This window comes from Aphelocoma coerulescens, chromosome 1 (assembly GCF_041296385.1).
Source record: "Aphelocoma coerulescens isolate FSJ_1873_10779 chromosome 1, UR_Acoe_1.0, whole genome shotgun sequence".
NCBI lineage: Eukaryota > Metazoa > Chordata > Aves > Passeriformes > Corvidae > Aphelocoma > Aphelocoma coerulescens.
The window spans coordinates 84,842,895-84,863,018 of record NC_091013.1 but is presented as its reverse complement, the minus strand read 5'-3'; the positions used below and the strand labels follow the sequence as shown (position 1 = coordinate 84,863,018).

The following is a 20,124-nucleotide window of genomic DNA, read 5'->3' as shown; positions in this document are numbered from 1 at the left end:
GACGCGGCGCCCTGCCGGGAGCGGACGACCTTGGGCGAGGCCACTATAGGACAGACGTTCCACGAGCGCCTCCTCGACCTCGCCTGGGCCGGGTCCGGGCGGTGGGAACCCCCCGGCGGGCGGGGCCGGGGCTGGGGCCGGGGCGGGCGGCGGCGCGGTCCCTCCGGTCCCTCCCCGCGGGCGGGAGGCGGGCGCGGGCCGCGCTCCCGGCAGGCTGCGCTGGGCTGCGCTGAGCTCGGCGCGGCGCCGGGCGGGGAGCGCCCCTCTGCCGTCTCTCCTCGCCCCTTGCCACAGCCCGGCGGCGCCCAAGGCGGCATGGAGACTCAGCGTGGGAGGCGGTGGGGCAGCGCCCGGAGCTGAACCGGCCGGTGCGTACCCGCCTGGGGCTCGGGGAGGGGCGCGGAGGCGATGGCGGAGAAACTTTCCGCCGGGTAAATTCGGCGGTGCGCGGGGGCTCCGGGGGCTGCGGCCGCGACTCGGTGAAACTTCTGCTGCAGGGGCTCGGCCGCGCACCGTCCCTGCACTGTGCTCGTGTCCCGCTCCCATCCCCTGACAGCGGCCGGTCGCGCTCCTGCTCTGCCCTGCAAGGTGCAGCAGTGGGCGGCTGCCCCGGGTGCGCTCCCCGCTCCGCGCTGGGGTTTAGCTCGCAAGCGGGCAAGAGCTGGGTTTTCACGTTTTAAAAATTTCCTCGCCGCCTTTTAAGTGCTTTTATTTTGTAGTTTTTTGTTGGCGGCGGCATTTTTTGGGTTTTGAATTGTTTGGGTTTTTTTTACCTTGTGGCAGCGAGGGCGAGGGGGTGTGCGTGTCTGTCGCTGCTCTTCAGCTGCAGTTGCTCTTGGCTGATCCTGGGGACTGGCTGCAGCTGCTTGGGCTGGGGAAAGACGGGTGTTACCGGAGGACCTGCCTGTTCGTATTTCTGTCTGTCTGTCTATCTGTCTGTCCATCTGTTTTTTCCTCCGTGTTTTTAGGAGGGAGGGCTCGCCCCGTTCTCAGGCTCCGGCGCCGGGGAGCTGGCTGGAGCTGGAAGAGCGCTCTGTCCGGGACAGTGGGGGCAGCAGCCGTGTCCCCTCGTCCCTGCCGGGCTTTGCTGGGGCCGCTCGCTACGGGCTCCCCATCCCCTCCGCCCTCTGCGCGCCCCGAAATTCGGACCGTGTGTCAGTGTGTCTGTCCGTGTGTGTGTGTGCAAGGGCTGGGACGTGCCTGGGATGTGAATCCCTGGGAAGGGAACCTGCTCCGGCTGGCGGTGGGTTAAACGTGGCTCTCCCAGCTCTAACTTCTGCTATTAAAGGAAGTAATCCAGCCTCTCCTGCCCACTTTTTGAATCCGGCTGGATCGTTTGCAGGGGGAAAAGGGAGCCGCGCTGCCCCAAGGAATGCATCAGTGCATTTTCTTAATTTTTATTTTCTTAATTTTTTTTAATTACTATTTTTCATGGTGGCTTAGTGCCTTTGCTTTGTTGTTGGGAGGATTAAGAGTTGCCGAGTGTCCTTAGTCCCAGATTCAATTAAAATAAATACAGCTACACGGGCCATAAAGGGAAGTCAGCTCTGGCATCCCGGCAGAGGCACTAAAACATCAAGTTTGATTAAAAGGAAGGGACTCGAGGAAAGTAGTGGTTCTGTTGGTACTCATTTGCTTTCCCTTTGCAGTGCTGTCAGCTTAGAGAGGTGTATGTATCTTTTGATCAGGATTCATGTGTTCTTAACCATCCTCTGTCCAGCAGAAAGAAAGAAAAAGTCCTCTTCGCAGGCACAGGTGTTTTAACTTATCTCTCATTTAGCAAATGCTTTATGAAATTTGGTTTAAGTTCTCAGAAAAGGAATTAAAAATCAGGAGAGGGTGAACTATGAGGCATGCAGAGGAGAGTTGCTGCCCCATTCTAGTTGCTTCCTGAATGCTCTGCTTTTACTGAGGACTCATTGCCGGTCTAGAGCAGTTGTATAAGGGTATAAGCATTAGCTGGGAAAGCAGAACAAGGCAGAATAGCCTGGCTAGTACTTGTCTGTCTCTTTCTGCTGACATTTGGAGGGCTGCTCCTTCATGTGAACAAAAATTCCCTTTCGTTGCTTGGAGAGGACTTGGTGGTGGGTGCAAGGAGAGAAGGAGTGATCCCTCCGGATCTAGCTTGCTCTTGGAGCTACTGAGAAAGAGCTTATAGGTGTGATTGTTGTGTTCCAAAAAACACTGGAGTCTTGTTGAGAGAGCCATACAGGAGCCAATGTACTGCAGGACTGCAAACTATGGATATCCCTCTGTCTGATCCTTTGGTGGTGCTAGTGTTGTAGAAAATCAGCAGTTTGGCTGTGCTTGCCTTGATGCAGCAAATCATAGTTTTATTTACTTTTGTTCCTGTTTATTTTAAAGCTTGAGTCTTTACATAGCATCTGTTGGAATTGTAATGACTGTGCTCCATACCTGCATGCCGACTGTGTCTAGGATGATTCCGTAACTGCGTGTTATGTTACTGTGTTGTTATCCTGTGTGCTGGACAGGGATGGTGTATAGCCCCCCCAGTTTCCCTAAATGCTGGCTTGCTCCTTTTCTCACACAAGGCCCTTCTGTTCCACCAGGTTATATTGTCATGGCTCCTACCATGTTGCACTACCGTGACCTGGTGTACTCTGACTGATGGATTCTGTCAAATACAATGAAATGATCAACTAGGAGGGAGTTAGGATGTTTAGCCATTGCTTGTTAGGAGCAGTTTGTGGGTGCTGTTCCACTAGAGATGTATTTCTGTGCTGGGTTCTAAAATGTCTTCCGACACATGCCAACTGCAGTCATACAGCTGGTATTTACAGGCAGGTTTTTGTGAAGGACAGAAAGTTGGTTAGGATAAGGTTTGTTTTAGAATGGTGTGCCAGTGTGAAACATCATGCTTCTGGCTGCAGGTTTGAATCCCTTACAGTACAGCAGTGTCTTAAATTTCCTAACTGTTTGATGAGTATTTGCTTGCTTATGTGAAGGGTTTCATGACTTTAGCCTGCAGTACATAACACAAAAGCTCTTGGCATTGTTAAGACCCTTATTGTGATGGCTGGAAGTTCCAAGGCAGAATGGGCAGGGACTCAAAATTGATGTGACAGAGGTGAAATCCTGGCTATACTGACTTCAGTGGGAGTTTTGCCATAGATGACAATGGGCCAAAGCTTCAATCCAGAAGTAGTTCTCCCTTCTTGTTGGTAATCCTGGTGTATTCTCTAGGGAAGCTTTTGCTTTTCTGCTGCCACCCAGACTGAGTCTGTTAGGCAGAGAAGATAGAAGTCTCTTAGGATGTCATGCTGTGCCTTTCACAAGCACAGCATTCTTGGGAATGAAATCAGGGCAGATAGGAGTGGAAACAAAACCCCAAATGTGGACACACACTGACTGTCTTGCTGCTTGTGTCCTGAGTCATTCCCAGGAACACGGATCAAGAACTCTGAATGGAACACAGTTAGCTTCTTGAAACTGCAGAGGAGGGATCTGTCAGTGCCTGCAGCCAGTGCATCTCCCAGTCCCTGCTTCTGCATTTGCAAATTACGGTTTAGTGACAGACATTCAATATGTGAAGCAACAGTGCATTCATTAATTCAACCCTACTTAGCCTGTGCACAGTGAGTGAGTTTCCCATGTGTATGTTATCTAGTGAGTTATTCTCAGAGACACTTCATATATACAGCATCTCGATAAATTTTTATGTTACATGACAGTGACAAATGGGAAGTGTTTGCTGTGTTCTTCCATGACTTGAAAGGTGTGTGTGTGACAGGATATCAGAATATGCATTTAATCAGTGTTGATTGAAAGCTGGTCCAGGTCATGGCCATGTAATAAAACTGATCTTTACAACAAGAATATGTTGCTTCAGTTTATTATATTCAGTGGAATAGAAGAGGGTTTGTTGATATATAGCAAAAACGTTGACTGGGATTGAGGTATCTGAATCTGTCTGATTTTTTAATTTTTTTTTTCCAGTGGAAACACTGTGATGTCTGTAATTCCAGTCCAGACAGTTTTCTTTTACAGTACATTCTTCTACCGTGCATTCACCCCAGACTTTTAGGTATTTTGCTCCTATATGATGACAAAAGGAATGAAAATATAAACTAATGTGAAACTGAGTAGCCTGTCTTGCATGTGCATCCTTATGTCCTTACTTTAACAGAGTTAAATAAAGAGAGTATGTTAAACAGTTATAAATATACCTTGTTAATATTTCTTAGCTTGTTTGCTATGAGGATTTATGCATCCAAAATGAAACAGTACCAATCCCTACTTACTTTATATGAGTGCACAGGCCTCATTTCATCCCAGTATAAAAAGTTACACATATCGTAACAGTCATTCTATTAGACCCTGAAGTCATATGAATGGTTAACATCTGGATGTGTGTATTAATGGCAAGTAAGTTTTGGGCACTGTTAGTACTGTCAGGATGCAAAAGATGGCAGTGCTGTGAAGAGGGATCTGAGCAAACCCTGCTGGGCTGTCGTTTAAACCTCTGCTCTGGGATCTGCATGGACTTCCAGCTTCTGGGTTTGCGGTTTGTTTTGTTGGTTTTTTTTGGCATAAGTGCAAGTCAAAGAGTTGATGATACCCATTAATTGTATCCTTTGCTCTGTGCCTAAACCCTAAGTACTATATTCTCTTTAGTGCTTGAACTTAAGGGCTGAGCTGGAGGCAGGACTTGCTGGGTGCTGGACTGGAATATGCATCAAGGAGTGGTGTGAGAGAGTTGCTGTTCTTAGCTTGCTTGTTTTTCTTAACTTTATGTGCAGTGCTGCAGGCTGGGGAAAGAGTGGCTTGAAAGCTGCCCAGTGGAAAAGGACCTGGAGGTGCTGGTCAACTGCAGCTGAACGTGAGCCAGCATGTGCCCAGGTGGCCAAGGAGGCCAATGGCATCCTGGCCTGCATCAGCAATAGTGTGGCCAGCAGGACCAGGGCAGTGATTGTCCCCCTGTACTCAGCACTGCTGAGGCCACACCTCAAATCCTGTGTTCAGTTCCAGGCTTCTCAGTTCAGGAAGGACATTGAGGGGCTGGAGCGTGTCCAGAGAAGGGCAACGAAGCTGGGGAAGGGTCTGGAGCACAAGTGTGATGAGGAACAGCTGAGGGAGCTGGGGGTGTTCAGTCTGGAGAAAAGGAGTCTCAGGAGGGACCTTATCGCTCTCTACAACTGCCTGAAAGGAGGATGTAACTAAGTGGAGGTCAGTCTCTTCTACAATGTAGAAAGCCATAGGATGGGAGGAAATCAGGTCAAGTTATGCCAGGGGATACTTAGATTGGATATTAGGAAAAACTTCTTTGTGGAAAGGGCTGTCGAGCATTGGAAGAGGCTTCCAAGGGAATCGTCACTATCCCCGGAGGGATTTAAAGGATGTGCAGATGTGGCACTTGGGGATGTGGTTTAGTGGTGGACTTGGTGGTGCTCAGTTAATGATTGGACTGGATGATCTTAGACATATTTTCCCACGTAAATGATTCTATGATTCTATGAAAACTACAAGGGTTTTTTTGGGTGAAATTGGTGTTGCATGGGATTAGTAGCACTGATATGAAAACTTCCTGATTTCATTTTTTTTTTTCTTGAAAGAGTCAAGAGCAGACTTTGAGTAGGGTTACAGGGATGTAGAGGGACGTACGGTTTTGTGTTGGAAAATTCTCCATTGTCTTATTGAGCTGTTGTTGATTTTGCTGCTGTTCTTGGTGTATGAGCCTGGCTACTATAATAATTATACCTAAACATGTCTATGCCTGTACTGCCTGTCACCCGCAGTAAATCAAAGGCATGGACCCTGCAGGCACTTAAAGCAAGTTAACACAAATGAAAAACGCCAGTGGCTTTGCCTGGGAGAAAACAATATTTTATTTCTTTCTCCTAGATGATGACAGTACTGATTGTATGGCTTCCACTGTGTGAGCGTAACTTCCTCTGACATCAGCGCGTGTTGGCTTGGTCATTACACGTGTGCCAGCACAGTGCAGCCCCTGCCGCAGGGCCCCAGTGGTGCTGTCCCTCTGCTCCTGCAGAGTCTGCAGCTCCATCCCTTGGCTGCTGAGCTGCTCAGAGAGATGTGGCAATATGTGGGGTGGCTCTTCTGGACTGAAGTCCCTCTTCCTTTTCTACTGTCTGCGCTGATTTCACACTTCTAAAAGGCATCCCTGATTTTTAAAATTTAAAAAAAAATTAAATAGGTTTAGCAGCCCATCCTGAGATGTGGTCGGCTTTCCAGGCAGGTAGCCATCAACAGGCTGAGTTAGGCCACTTCTATCTTCAGTGGAGCTGGTGGTGGGATTTAATGCTGATTGTAGTAAGAACTGCTTTTGGGCCATTTGGAACACTTGAAATCCTGCCCTGCAGCATTTCCAGCTTCTTAGCTTAGTCCTGTAGAGCATCTGGGGAGAGGAAAATAGTTTTGAAGACTTCCTGTAGTGCTGGTGAGAAATTATCTGTCACCAGCACTGGAAATGCACCAGAAACACAACTTGTTTCTGCTTGCACTGTGCAAACTAGCCATAAATAACGTTTCTTCCATGTCTTTGCAGACTTCAAAGAGTCTTCCAGCTGTTGCAGGAAGCCTATTGAGAGAAGGTAGCTGCAAGTTTAATTGTAGCTTCAGGACTTTAGCTCAATCAAAATCCAAACAATCTGATGAAAATTACAGACACTTGAATGTTGTTAAAGGTTAAAAGTAAGCCCTCTTCAGAGCAGCTATTAATGTTTACATCTTAAAAAAAGGAGCTTATTAATATTCCTAAATGCATTGAACATATTATTTTTGCCTTCGAACTATCTGAGCACTTCGTATGATAGTGCAGGTTATATTTGGTGATAAGTCCACATAATGACAGCATAAATGTCAGTTTTGCTATCAGATGTGTTGCACTAGTATCTTTTTGATATTAAACATGATTATGTCCCACATTGCTTAAACAAGTCATGGCACCCAGAGTCTTAAGCAGATGCCTTTGTGTCTGCTAGAGGGTGATTTTTTTTTGATGACTCCTCATATTTCATGGAATCCTAGAATGGTTTGGGTTGGAAGAGGCCTTAAAGATTAGCTAGCTCCAACCTCCCTACCATGGGCATGGACATATTTCAATAGATCACATTGCTCAAAGCCCTGTCCAGCCTGGCCTTGAACACTTCCAGGCGTGGAGTAGCCACAACTTTGCTGGGTAACCTGTTTCAGTGCCTCACCACCCTCACAGTAAGTAATTTCTTCCTAATACCTAATCTAAACCTGACCTCTTTCAGTTTTAAGACATTACCACTCATTCCATCACTACATTGTAAAATAAGAACTCCCTCTCCAGCTTTTTTAAGAGCTCCGTTTAGTACTGGAAGGCTGCTAGGAGAGCTCCCCAGTGCATTCTCTTCTCCAGGCTGAACAGCCCTGATTCTCTCAGCCTGTCTTCATAGGAGAGGTGTTCCAGTCCTCTGATCATCTTCATGGCCCTCCTCTGGACTGACTCGAACAGGTCCATGTCTTTCCTATGCTGAGGATCACGGAGCTGGGTGCAGTGGTTTAGGTGGGGTTTCGTGAGCGGAGCAGTGGGATAGAATCACCTCCTTCAACCTGCTGTTCATGCTGCTCTTCATGCAGTCCAGGACATGGTTGGCTTTCTGGGCTGCCAGCTTACATTTCTGGCTTAAGTTCAGTTTTTCATCCACCAACATTCCCAAGTTCTCCTTCTCTCCAGGGCTGCTCTCAGTCCATTCTCTGCTCAGCCTGTATTTGTGCTTGGGATTGCTCTACTCCTGTGCAGAGCCTTGCACTTGGCCTTGTTGAACTTCATCAGGTTTGCACAGTCACACTTCTTGAGCCTGTTCAGATCCCTCTGGATGGCATCCCTTCCCTCCGGCATCTCAACTGCACCACACCAGCTTGGTGTCACCTGCAGAGTTGCTGAGGGTGCCCTCAATCCCACTGTCCATGTTACTGACAGAGATGATAAAAAGGATGATAAAAAGTTCTTATCCCGGTACCTACCCCTGAGGAATGTCACTTGGAGTTTGACTAACCAGACAATTCCTTATCCTCCAAGTGGTCCATCCATGAAATCCATGTCTCTCCAGCTTAGAGATAAGGATGTTGTGCAGGACAGTGTCAAATGCTTTGCACAACTCCAGGTAGATGGCGTCTGTTGCTCTTCCCTCATTCACCAGTGCTCTGTCCCCAAAGAAGAAGGCCACCAGATTTGTCAGGCATCATTTGCCCTTAGTAAAGCTGTGTTGGCTATCACAAATTACCTCCCTATTTTCCATGTGCCTTAGCATGGTTTTGAGGAGCATATGCTCTGTGATCTTGCTGGTTACAGAGGTGACACTGACTGGCCTGTAGTTCCCCAGATCTTCCTTTCTTCCCTTTTTAATGCCACAGTGTGAACTTTGCGGGCCTGCCATGACTTCTCAAATATGATAGATAGTGCTTAGCCATGTCCTCGGCCAGCTCCCTCAGAACCTGGAAATGCAGCTCATCAAATCCCATGGACTTGTGCCCCTTCAGGTTCCATAGATACTCTTGAACATCATGTCCTGCAGTGGGTGGTTATTGCTTCTCCATGTCCCTGACTTTGCCTTCTATGGCTTGGGTGATGGGACTGGAGCACTTCACAGGGAAGACCTGTGGCAAAAAAGTCCTAAGTACCTCAGTCATTTCTGTATCCCAGGTAACCAGGTCTTTTGTTTCCTTCTGGAGAGGGCCCACATTTTTCCTAATCTTCCTTCTATCACTGGTGTACCTGTAGAAGCTTTTATTGTTGCCCTTTACATCCCTGGCCAGGTTTAATTCTGTCAGTTCTTTGGTTTTCCTAACTCCATCCCTGTCTGCTCAGACAATCTCACTGTATTCCTTTCAGGCTGCCTGTCCTTGCTGCCATCCTCTGGAAGCTTCCTTTTTGTGTTTGAGTTTGTCCAGGAGCCCATGCATCCATATTTAAATAAATAGTTAATAATTTTGAGATTTGCATGGGTGGGGTGGGTTTGGTTAGGTTGGTTGTTCAGGTTTGGTTTTTGGTTCTTTTTGAAAGCTGGTGTTTGAGATTCTTTCTTTCATCCTTTAATTGGCAATTAGATAATGGCAGCTCTTGCTGCATTTAGGTGCATGAAGTCACTGCTTGCATGGCTACGTCTTTGTGGTGTGATTGCATGTGAGGTAGAGTTGCTAGCTTGTGTTGGGATGACCTAGCTTTATGGATTTTTGCTGTAGTGCAGTGATGGATACACAGGTAGTCAATAAACTCAGAGCTGAGGTTTTACATGGACATTTTTTCCAGAGGCTTGCTATGATATTTTTTAGTGAAAATTGAGACACCACTATTCACTGTTAGGATTTTCAAGGAAGCATAATTGCTGGTTTCCTTTAGAGAAGACCAGCCTTTTTCTTTGTTCTTGCACTTTGAAAAAAAACCAAAACAACCCAAAGATCAGTGTTGCTTTTGTTTTGCCCTTGATAGTGGGTGTCCATATTATTGTAGTGGTCCATACCTGGAAAAAGTCTGTGCTACTCAGAAGGAAATGTTCCTCTGGCAGAGAAGCTAGAGGACTTGGTGGAACAACAGCAGGAGTAATTGTTACTATTGTTATTTTAAGCTGGAGGTTTTCATTCAGGGCTGGGATGCAAACAGAGTGAAAAGGCAGATGTTGCTTTCTGGTAGCCAAAGCCTTCCATGTTGTCAGATACTGAATAGCTGGAGGCATCACGATGGTAAAGCCTCTTGGCACTTCTGCCACTTGCCTGGACCCAGGAGGCTGGATAATTCTGGGATTTTTGTGAGTCTTCGGGGAGCAGACTGGTTTTAAAGTCTTACTATTGACCTTCCACATGTGAACGCAGTTCTCTCCAAATGATGTGTGAGCTTTGGATCACCTTTGATGCATTGGAGCAGGCTTTGCCAGCCTGCCCTGTGCAGGCTGCTGGCTCGCTTCCCTCGGCTTCACACAGCAGCATCTGTTTGGGAGGTTCTTTACCCAGCATGTTTGGTGCAGGGAGTATTTAAAGTTGCCCACAAGGCTCCTTTGGTGTGGTTTACTGCATGAGTAAAAACCAGTGTGATTCAGATCATTTGGACTATAAGCAATTTTCTGTGTGCTTTTGCAGCCATATCGTGAGGTCAGGAGTAAATGGTGAGGCACGTATGCTGCTGTCGGGGCTGTGAGGATTGACCCTTGCCAATCTGTGATGCATCTGTTTGGCTGTGATTTGTCTTTGGGTGAATTTACACGGTGAGGTGTAGCTGGACTCATGCTGGGCCCTGCTGCTCTGAGCTTGCACAGTGCATGCTTGAGTTCTGCTTTGGAGCAAACCAGCAGATCACGCTGACAGCTAGAGCCTGAAGGGCCCTGCTGGAAGTTAAGTCAGTGGTGATTCCCTGTGGATTATCATGGTGAATGCAAAAAGACGTGCATACTATGTTAGAGCAGCAGGATACAGAGTTCTGTTGTTCCTTTCTCTCTGGTTCCTCAGCTGTTTCCAGAAGCTGCGTTCTGAAACACCCTTCCAAGAGCTGTTCTCTGTAGTGGTTTAGTGACAGCTAAAATGATTCTTGAACATTAACAAGTATCAGTTGATCCACAGCTGACTTGATCACGTGTAGATTGTGAATATGGAAAGACTAAGGGAAAAGTGAAAGGGAGGAGAGATTTCAAGATAAGCAAGGAGTGAATAGAATGTACTGCTCTGTCTGGACATGGGTTAATGGATGTGGACGAGCTAAGGATAGGCAAAAGAAACAGTGGGAGGGTGCAGTTTTCTGATGTTGGTGACTGAGTAAAGGAACGTGGAAGTTTTGGGGTCCTGGGCTATGCTAGGTATCTTGCTGGGGAATGGGGAGAAGGAGAAAGATGGATGGGGAACTTCAGCTATATTAGCCTTTACCTGGTTTATTTATTTATTTATTTTTTAAGCTGTCTTAAGTACCTGAGATTTTCAGCATGGCTAGAACAGCATAGCTGATGTCTTTGTTTGGTGTTCGTGGATTGACAAGCCTAAAATGTGTTTTCAGACTTAGTTTTTCATTAGCTAACTACATGCAAGTGGGAAATGTGTCTGCACATAGATTCTGGGAGATGGTGATGTACAAAGGATCTATCTGAGATTGAATTAAATTTGACTTCTCAAAATTTGGTTACTTTGGGAATGCTTCATCCCTTATGTTACTGGTTTGTTGTTTTGTATATAAAAATGAAGGTAGTGGTAATAATAAAAGCAGTTTTTCTACCTGTTTTCAGAAATGTTGACTAAGGCATTATTGAGATAGGCAGATGAGCTAAAGGATTGTGTTTTTTGAAGACATTTACATCACTTTTCTCATTAACTCTTCCAAGTTTTCTTTTGGCTTCACAATTGCTGTGATGCACAAGTTCCCCTTAACCTAAGCTTTCACGAAATGAGTTTAGCATTCCATGACTCCTGCAAATGTAACAGTCTATCACAGTCAGCTTGCATGGACTGGCCTGGCTCCCATCCACATTAAGAGGGCCTTGGCAAAAGGAGGGAAGTGGAAGCATCCTGCAGTGATCTTCTGTGCGTATAATATGCCTTTCTCACTTTTGTTGCTTTTCTCCCATCTACTGTGTGCTCTCCCGCCAGGGCCCAGCCGCAGTGAGACCACCCCAGTTCCATGGACCAGTGCAAAAGAGAGCTTAGCCTTTCACATCAAAATTAATTTTTCTCCTGATTGCTATGTTGCTGGAGCTGTAGGATCATCATTACTCATTTTGGTAGTCCTGTTGTGTATGTCAACCCTGCATCTTGAGGGTTGTTAATATGTTGCCACCAGGACCAAAACTACAGCCAGAGGTGAAGCCCGAGCTGGTGAACCCAAGTGCACATGGAGGTGGCTGGTGCTCCTGGGCAGCTGGGGCTCGCACAGCAGCTGTGTGCAGCAGGCAGGCTGGGCAGGGAGCTTTTCATGGCCACAGAGCATGCTGTGCTCGTGGCCATCCTCGCAGATGCCCTTCAGGGGTTATATGGAGATATGCACTGGCTCTAATAGGAGTCATTAAGCAGAAATTATGTAGGTCATTATCCTGTGTGGAGTGGGAGTTCTTGTGCAGTGTGTGTGTACATTGAGGATTGTGGCTGTTATTGTAGTACATCCTTACTGGATTTAAATAATGTTGCTCTTATGTGTTTTAAAGTTGTTCATAATAGGATTGGCCACCTTCAGGTTGCACTTTATGCGTGGGCTGTGTTTATTGTACTGACAGTGTAACTGTATTTGTTGCTGAAGGTCAGCAGAAGTCCTAGTTTCTGCTGTCCTCTTGGTTAAGTAGTTCTTGGCAATTTTGGAGTAATTTTCAATCCATCACAGTGAAACTGAGATTAGAAACTAATTCTTTGGATTTTGGACAAAAGGAATAGTGATTTCTCGTGAATGTTCGTTTCCCTGCCAGTAGAGGCTGGATGACTTAATCTCTGCATATATCAACGTGTTGATCAAGTTTCACACCAAAGTATCCAGGGCTAACTATAACATATTTAAAAATGTAAACCCAGGTTGTAATTGAAAACCTTTCTTGGTAATACAGTTCTGAGCGTAATGAAATGACAGCTCAGGGCTGGAATTTTAGGAGAGCTTTATCTGCAGTAATACTCAGCTCTAGGTCTATCAAAACAGCCTTCAAAACAGCCAGAGCTGCCTGTGGCATGGCATTTGCTCAAATATGCCTTAATAAAGTCAGTGAAAGGTTTCATATCCAAAGGAAAAATTAAGTCTTTGGGTGTATCTGCTTTTCATATACCTGCTAGGAAGTCCTAGGGCTGAGATTCTATGAAAATGGCAAAGTTGGATTAATTCTGGATGTGTTTCCTGAGGGAGATGTGGCTGGTTGGTTTGCTCTTTCCTTCCTTCCTTTTGGGCAATGACCATGAGGCTGAAGCCCATGTCATGGGTGGAGATGGGAGCAGAGCCCTTTGCAAAGTGATTGCTGAGTGCCTGCTGTTAACAGAGCAGGATTTTAAAACCAGCCATCATGCGAAGTTGCATGCTGTCCCTTGCAAATGGAGGTACTTCAACCTGCTTATTCCAGCAGGTAGACCCCAGGTGCAGCTGGAAGAATCAGGTGGTTGTTGAGATCTAGATGCTGAAATGCTGTAGACCGAACTCATCTCGTTTTCGCCGTTGCCAGCAGGAGCACTTCATTTGCAGTAATGTTATTTTATCATGAGCCAAACAAAACCATACTATTAAGCTAAAAACACACCATACTGTGGGTTTTAAAGGTATCAGTCAGTCTGTTAATTTAAAAGAAAAGCCTTTTTCTAGCTTGCTTTCCTGTACTAATTCTTTTTTTAGCTCTTAGCGTCTCTTCCCTGCCCACTGTTGAGTTGACTTCGACATTAGGTCATTGGAACAAAAACAGGAATGAGGTGTGTGGGGTTTGCCACCATTTACAAAACCAGTAACTCTTTTCTCCCTAAGAGTGTGGACCCTGAGATGAAGCAGACTTCATTGCTTGCTGTATTATGAGCATATAAACGTTTGGCATCCTCTGTAATATCCAGACTTTCAAATCTGCCCCAAGATACTCACTTCATAGTTAGAGAATGAAGAAATAAGTCTGCAGACCAACAGTTGTTCCAAGGAAACCATTTTGCCATCTTTGTCCCCGTGTGCCTGCGTTTTTTCCACTGAAAAAAGAAACTGAAGGGAAAAGTGGAAATCCTGAAACTGACGCATTAGAGAATATTTCCCAAATTCATTTGGAGAGAGATGTTATTGCCTATTACCTTCAGGTCTTGCATTGTCTTGTATTATACAAGTCTGCAGAATCTCTGAGGGTCAAGGTTTCGGTGCAGATGTTAGCTTGTCTCACCCCTAGCAGTAAGGCCCAAAGCTCTGTCTCCTAGGAAGGGATTAGTGCCAGGCCCTCATACCCCATTTAAATGGACAGACCTGTGTTCCACCTGCAGTAGTGGTAGTACTGCACAGACACAGGATCCTGATTTGTTCTAGCGATTGCTTTCTCTAATGAGCTCCCAGAAAACATCTACTATATCTCGGTATTTAGTGTTGCATAAGATGAACCTTTAGAAGGAGCGAGATTGTGGAGCAGTTTGATAGGAATGACTGATAACAAGTCAAAGTGCTGCTAAGCAGCCGTGAGCTGCTGCTTTCTGGTATGGTCTCACTGGCCACCCCAGCCAGCCCCATCTGGAGGCTTGTGTCTGCGCTGTGGAGACACAGCTCCAGCCCACAAACATGTAGTTTATTTCACTGATACATATAAAAAGGCTTTGAGAGTTAGGGCAGGATCCTGACTTGCTCCCATTTTAGAAATTAAGGAATCAAGGCAGAGGCAGGTGAACTCGCTTTCTTCACAGCCACAAAGTGCTGCAGGTTGAGTGAGATCTGGGACCTAGGTGTCCTCAGATTTTTGATGAGCAGCAGACTATGCTCAGCAATTCTGCCCAAGGGGAAGAAGTCGCATAAGCTTGGCCTAGCACTGCAGTGCTAAAAAAGTCACTCATGTTGGTTAGAGCACTGTGCATGTTGATTTAACTTAAGGTTTCCTTCCTGCTCTTCCCTTTGCTATAAGAGATTCAGCTTCAAAGCAGCTTAATAGCAGCTTCGAAGTACTTATGTGGTATTTCTCTAAAGAGCACTGATTCGGATATTGAGGTAGTCAAATGTCACCCATGAGCTGCAGCTTGTCTGAGTCCTGGGAACTGATGCCCTCCCCACCAAAGACAACAGGTCTCCTGGCCTCCTTATCATCAGCAGAGCTAGAGATAAAGGAATTCCATACCTGAAAGGTCACCCCAGCTTAGTAACAAGCCTCCCTCTATGGTTAATGATAAGCACTTCCAGGTGGATTTCATTCCTGCCTTCCCATGTATCTGGCCAGGCACTCCGGATGGGTGATTCATACTGCTTGCATTGATTACCATGGCAGTGGAGTTGACTAATTTAGATTAGATTCATAAATTTTAGCCATCTAAATTGGATGAAAAAAATTCCCCACTTATCATCTTGGGTGAGTTTAGTGACCTCCAGTAGTGCTACCACACTAGTGTTTGTTAGAGAACTATATTGGTGAGAGAAAAGAATAAAGAAAGTTATTTAGGAAAACAGATGAGAGGGACTATGTTACTGCTAGGCTTCTCTTGATTTGAAGACCCAGGATGGTTAGAAATTGCTAATATGCTTTCTGTAGATATCTGCTATTGAGGGCATTTGGGCATTGTGTTCTGTGGAAGTTTTGGATGAAAGTTCTTGACAGAGGTAAGCAAGCTTAACTTACAGGAACTCTATTTGGGAAGCAGCAGTTAGAAAGAAGATGATAGCAGAAATTAAAAGAGAGAGGAAGTTCTGTTAATGCCTGTCTTTTTGGTGGCAAGTAGGTCAGTGAGCTGAAAAGGACCCTAAACAGACTTGCAGCCCTCACACAGTGAGGGTGTTGAGATGGCAATTTAATCAGGGATTGGTTGTATAAAACAAGGGGTACTGGATACATAGTCAGAATTGCAGAAAACATATTTTATTTTGATTTTGAACATGAAGATAAAACTTGTGTCAGTCCTGCATTCCCATGCAGGGATAGCCAAAGCCATTGTCTTTGGTTTTATGGATGGAGGGACTGAAGGAGATTAATTGAGGCCATGCAAGATTATTGTGTTGCACATGTGATTGCTGACCTTGGTGTGAGGCACTGTCTCTTTGTGTGTCCCATGCAAGGCAAACTGTGCCACGGCGTGGGTGGCAGAGGGACCGTGGGACCCCCTGCTCAGGGCTGCTGTCACAGGGGGTGTGCAGGAGTCGAGGTGCCCTGATTCAGAAAGCCATTTGCGTGATGAGCAAGTGACGACGCAATTCCCGCTCCCCAATGAGCATGAGTGTAAGAGTCCAATTATTGTGCACATAATGAGGAGATCGCTGAAAGAAGGACTGGAGTTTGGCAAGGCAAAATGGGAATGTTCTCTTGCTTCCATTTTGCACTGGGAAGCCTCATTATTTAGTTATGTGATTATGGTTGTAGTTCTGGCTCTTGAGGTTTGAAGTTATTGAAAGGATGATGTGATTGTCATGGTATATCTCGGGATCGCATAAGGTAGAGTAGGAAATAGGATGAGACCATATAACTTAGCCTTTTTTGGAAACATCCTGGGGATGATGGAGGAGTAATTAATGGGTCAGAATATGGACATGCCAATACAAATTGGAATTAAGTCTATTAATATTAACCATTATTTATCTTAATCTTTTTAAGGAAGGAAAATTTCAAACCTGTCTTTATGCAAACTGATGTTTATTGAATGAGGGATTCAAATAATGAGATTTCAATCTAGGAAACTTGAAACAGCTGGAAGAATTGAACTGGGATGGGATGCTGGTGCAATGACAGCAATGGGTGGGGTATGCATTTGTGCTGCTGAACTGGGAATGCTCTGGGGCTGACTGGTGGGTACAAAGCTGCAGCAGGAGACTTGCCAGCACCCTGGGAAGCCAAATCTGCTGCTTCAGTGGAAAATATGGTGAGAAATCATTAATGAACCATTGTCCTGAAAATGCTTTGGAACCTCTAAATTTTTACTTACGTTTCTTTGGTGGTTGGTTTGGCTGTGACAAAAAAGGTTTTTCACCCAAATAGAGTTGTTTAGGAACACTTCTCCCATTTTCCAGCTCTTCCAGATTTTTTTTCCATTGTTTAGGCAGCAAGGTGAAAAAGAACAAGTGATGGTTGTTGCACCTTGAAACCGCCAGTTATTTTCCAAACAGTTTAAAAAACTTTCATAAACTTGAATGAGATGCTTTAATAAAAAATGTGTGCATGCACAGAATTAAAAAGCATCCTCATCTATTTTTTCTCTTTTTATTTTTGTATAAATTTTCTTAACATGTAGCGAGAGAGCAAGCTGTGTACCTGTTTAGTTATCACATTAATGAAGCTCTAGGTTGAAAGAAGATGAAGTTATAAAAATGCAGTGCTTCATGGCATTGATTTCTCTAGATGCTAACAAGGCAGAATTTGAGTGGAGATGACAACAAAGTAATGTCTCTGAGGGCTAGCATGCCAAATTAAAGAAAATGTAAATAAATTAACTGAGTCATCCTGTTACTTTGCAAGCTAAGGAAGTTACACAAACAATTTCTGGAGTCTTCTAGAGGTTTTTAAAACTAGTGATGCAGTACTAAAGGCATATGAGATATTAAAATAATTTCTTGGTGTATAACAGGTTTATATTTTGGAGTGGGGAGTTTCTGAGAAGAAATGATTCTTTATATAATGCACAGCTGTATGGTGGAATCAGTTGCGGAAGTAATGAAAGTGAAACCTGCCAAATGACTGGGACAAAAAGATAAGTCCAGTCTTCTTCAAAGTATTGAATGAATCTATAGAAGGCTTAGGATGCATTAATGAAAGATATAAATTAAAGGAACTATTAGAGGTGTGTATGTGGCTCTTTTGCCTCCAGAGGGAGGTGGGAGTCTCTCTCTGCCATGAGGTCTTGTTTCTGCAGTCCATCCTACAAGGAATTTTAGAACAGCCTCATTGCACAACTGTCTCTCAAAGTAAACCTGATATTTTGGCGTGTCATATTTGTGTATCTCAGTGGCTTTGTTAGTATCACAATGAATTTACAATAAAAGGGAAGCGCTTTTTCCTTCTCTGATATGTACCCTCTTCACTGGTGCTTTGTCTTCAGCCTGAGGTAGCACCATCCGTCTGGAAACATCCCTCATCTAACATGGCATGAGTTTCTTTAGGTGTGGTACTCCTGCATCAGGTTGTTGGGTTTTCCCTGTTGTAAGCATGGAGTTAATGTTTTTGCAGAATTATGGATTTCAGGTGGTAGTGTGCAAATACAAGTGAAAAACTGGCCTAATAAAATCTCTTGTATGAGATGTAGCTGTCTGAGAGAAATTTTACCTCTGCTATAAAATCTAAGCCTGAAATTGAAAGGGAAAAATACTTGGCATGTTCATGCAAACGAAGCCTGTGACACTGGAGTCTGTGATGTCACTGGTTTTGTAGCACAGCTCCAGAACTGTGTTTCACTTCAGGAGGAGTCAGTTTAATAGATAAAGAAGAATTATATTATATGCTTTGGTGTGGATTTTACATTGATGAAGTATGGGTGTTTCTAATGCAAATCCAGGTTGCAGTTAAGCTGGAGTATTCTTTCCTGTGATTGTTGCATGGTTTTGCCTTTCATAGCTTTAGCAAGTCCATGGTTGAAAAGAATTCTGGAATATCTTTTGGTTGTTTTTTCTGTCTTGCTTTTTGTACAGTAAAGGTATAACCCATAATTTGTGATCTTATTCAGTCATCTTTGAAATGAATTTTTCAAGAATTTTTAAGAGATTGAAGGTTTCTCTTTGCCTATTTTATAAAAGACATGAAAAACCAGGTCACATCCATCTTTTAAAATTTTCCATTGGGTTTTCTTTATGTAGATTTTCTGACTGATTTATTTACTTACTCTATTTCTTGTTTATTTAGTTACTTAGATTTTCAGATTGTTTCTTTTTTTTTAGTTTGGATTTTCTGTTATAGCATCTTCAGTGTGATACATCTGGTCTAAGTTTTTGAGGAGGCAGGGAGGTGACTTTTGGGACTTTTTTTCCTGTTTCTATGTTGGCCTCAGATTGATGCAATTCTTTTTATTACTTTCGGGAAATAGAAATAGAGAGAGATAATACACCTATGGAGAAGTAATATCCGTCTGTAAGGAGGTGAGTAGGGAAAATTGGTATCCTGCAGAAATAGAATATGTATTAGTTTACATTTCCTTCTGTATTTTGAGCTTTAAGAAGTGATAGGGTGAGCTGTTGTTGCAAGCTTCTGGTTAATCTGATGTTTTTAAGGTCTGCTTTCCATTGCAGTCTGGGAGTCTTGCTCCACATTCAAGTTGCTAATTCTTGACACACAGGATATTTTCCTTCTCATTAAAATGTATTTATTTATTTTGCAGTGAGAATATCTTGCTTAAGATGCTTCTTTTGATCTTTGGTAATGTCACAGACTCAGTAAGACTGCTAGCATAAAGTAATGTTTATCTCATTTCACTTTTACATCCACTGTTAATTGGCCCTGAGTAATAGAACCCCATTGCAATAACTGTTTTAGCTTGCCAAATCTCAATATGATGTCCAAAAAGATGCAGGTAATATTAGTGCTTGGAAATTGCTCCCTGTCTCTAATTGGAAGGCTTCTTCATGTGTTTCTGAGATTTTATTTGCATTTATTGGGTTTTAGGCCTTTTCAGAAATAGGGGGAGGGGGAAAAGGTATAGTGAGAAGTACAAAGTTTTTGCAAAAAACAGTTTTCTTTTTTTTTTTTTAGCTTGAATTTGGAATATCACGTTTCTAGGGCAACAACTTCATGTAATGCAGATCAGCAGCTGAAATACTTCTCCTAGCAGCTGGAGAGTGAAGTTAGCAGGACCCACGGTCTGTTCTGCAGCTGATACTGGGAGCTTTGCGGCTGGTGGGGATTGTCCCTGAGCTGCCCTTAGTAGCTGGTGTCATTCTGGGGAGCAGCAAGCAGCACTGAGTGATACCACAGTTATCCTCAAGAGAGGTGGTAATGTAGGATGCTGCAAGTTCAGGGAGGTGAATAAAAGCAGATTTCCTATAGCTCTGGCTCAGGAAGAGCTTTGAGAGGAGGGAGGAGGTGACAAAGTGAGCTTTCTCCAGCAACTTGGATTGCGGAGGAATGTGAAACTTCACAGTTTTCTCCCATCTTGCTCTTGAAAGTTAACACAAGAAATAGATAGGAGTGGGAGACAGTTTTCTGACAGGAATCCCAGATTCTTCATCCCCAAAAGCTGAGACGGTGACAAGAAGCTGGGTACTCAGCAGAGTTACCCGCAAATTTTGTTGACTGCGTTAAATCCTCCAGCAAGCAGGTGTCGGGTAAATGTTTTGATTCCTTGCAGTATATATTTGCATATTTGAAGATTTCTGGTACTTATGACTCATTTTAGTTTGCCCAAATCTTAAAAGGAGCAAACCAGCAAGGCCCTTAATTTTTATGGGATTGCTGTGTAAGGGCTTTGAGATGCATGCCCCGAGATGGGCATCCTGGGAGGGTGATGTACGTGCAGGTCCTAACCACTGGCATCTTATGGATAGCTGTAGTCACACCTCAGACTATGTCAAGTGTCTTTAACCATCACTGTCTGATCATCTCC

General features: G+C 44.4%; 1 protein-coding gene across 2 annotated transcripts in view; it reads left to right on the top strand.

Annotated features, from left to right (window-relative positions):
* Positions 1 to 200: 200 nt before the first annotated feature.
* Positions 201 to 20,124, top strand: part of FAT3 (FAT atypical cadherin 3) — a 401,816-nt gene continuing 381,892 nt past the window's right edge. For both annotated transcript variants that reach the window (XM_069015510.1, XM_069015500.1), the window contains exon 1: positions 201 to 368. The gene's annotated coding sequence lies outside the window, so the exon portion shown is untranslated. The remainder of the gene's footprint in view (positions 369 to 20,124) is intronic.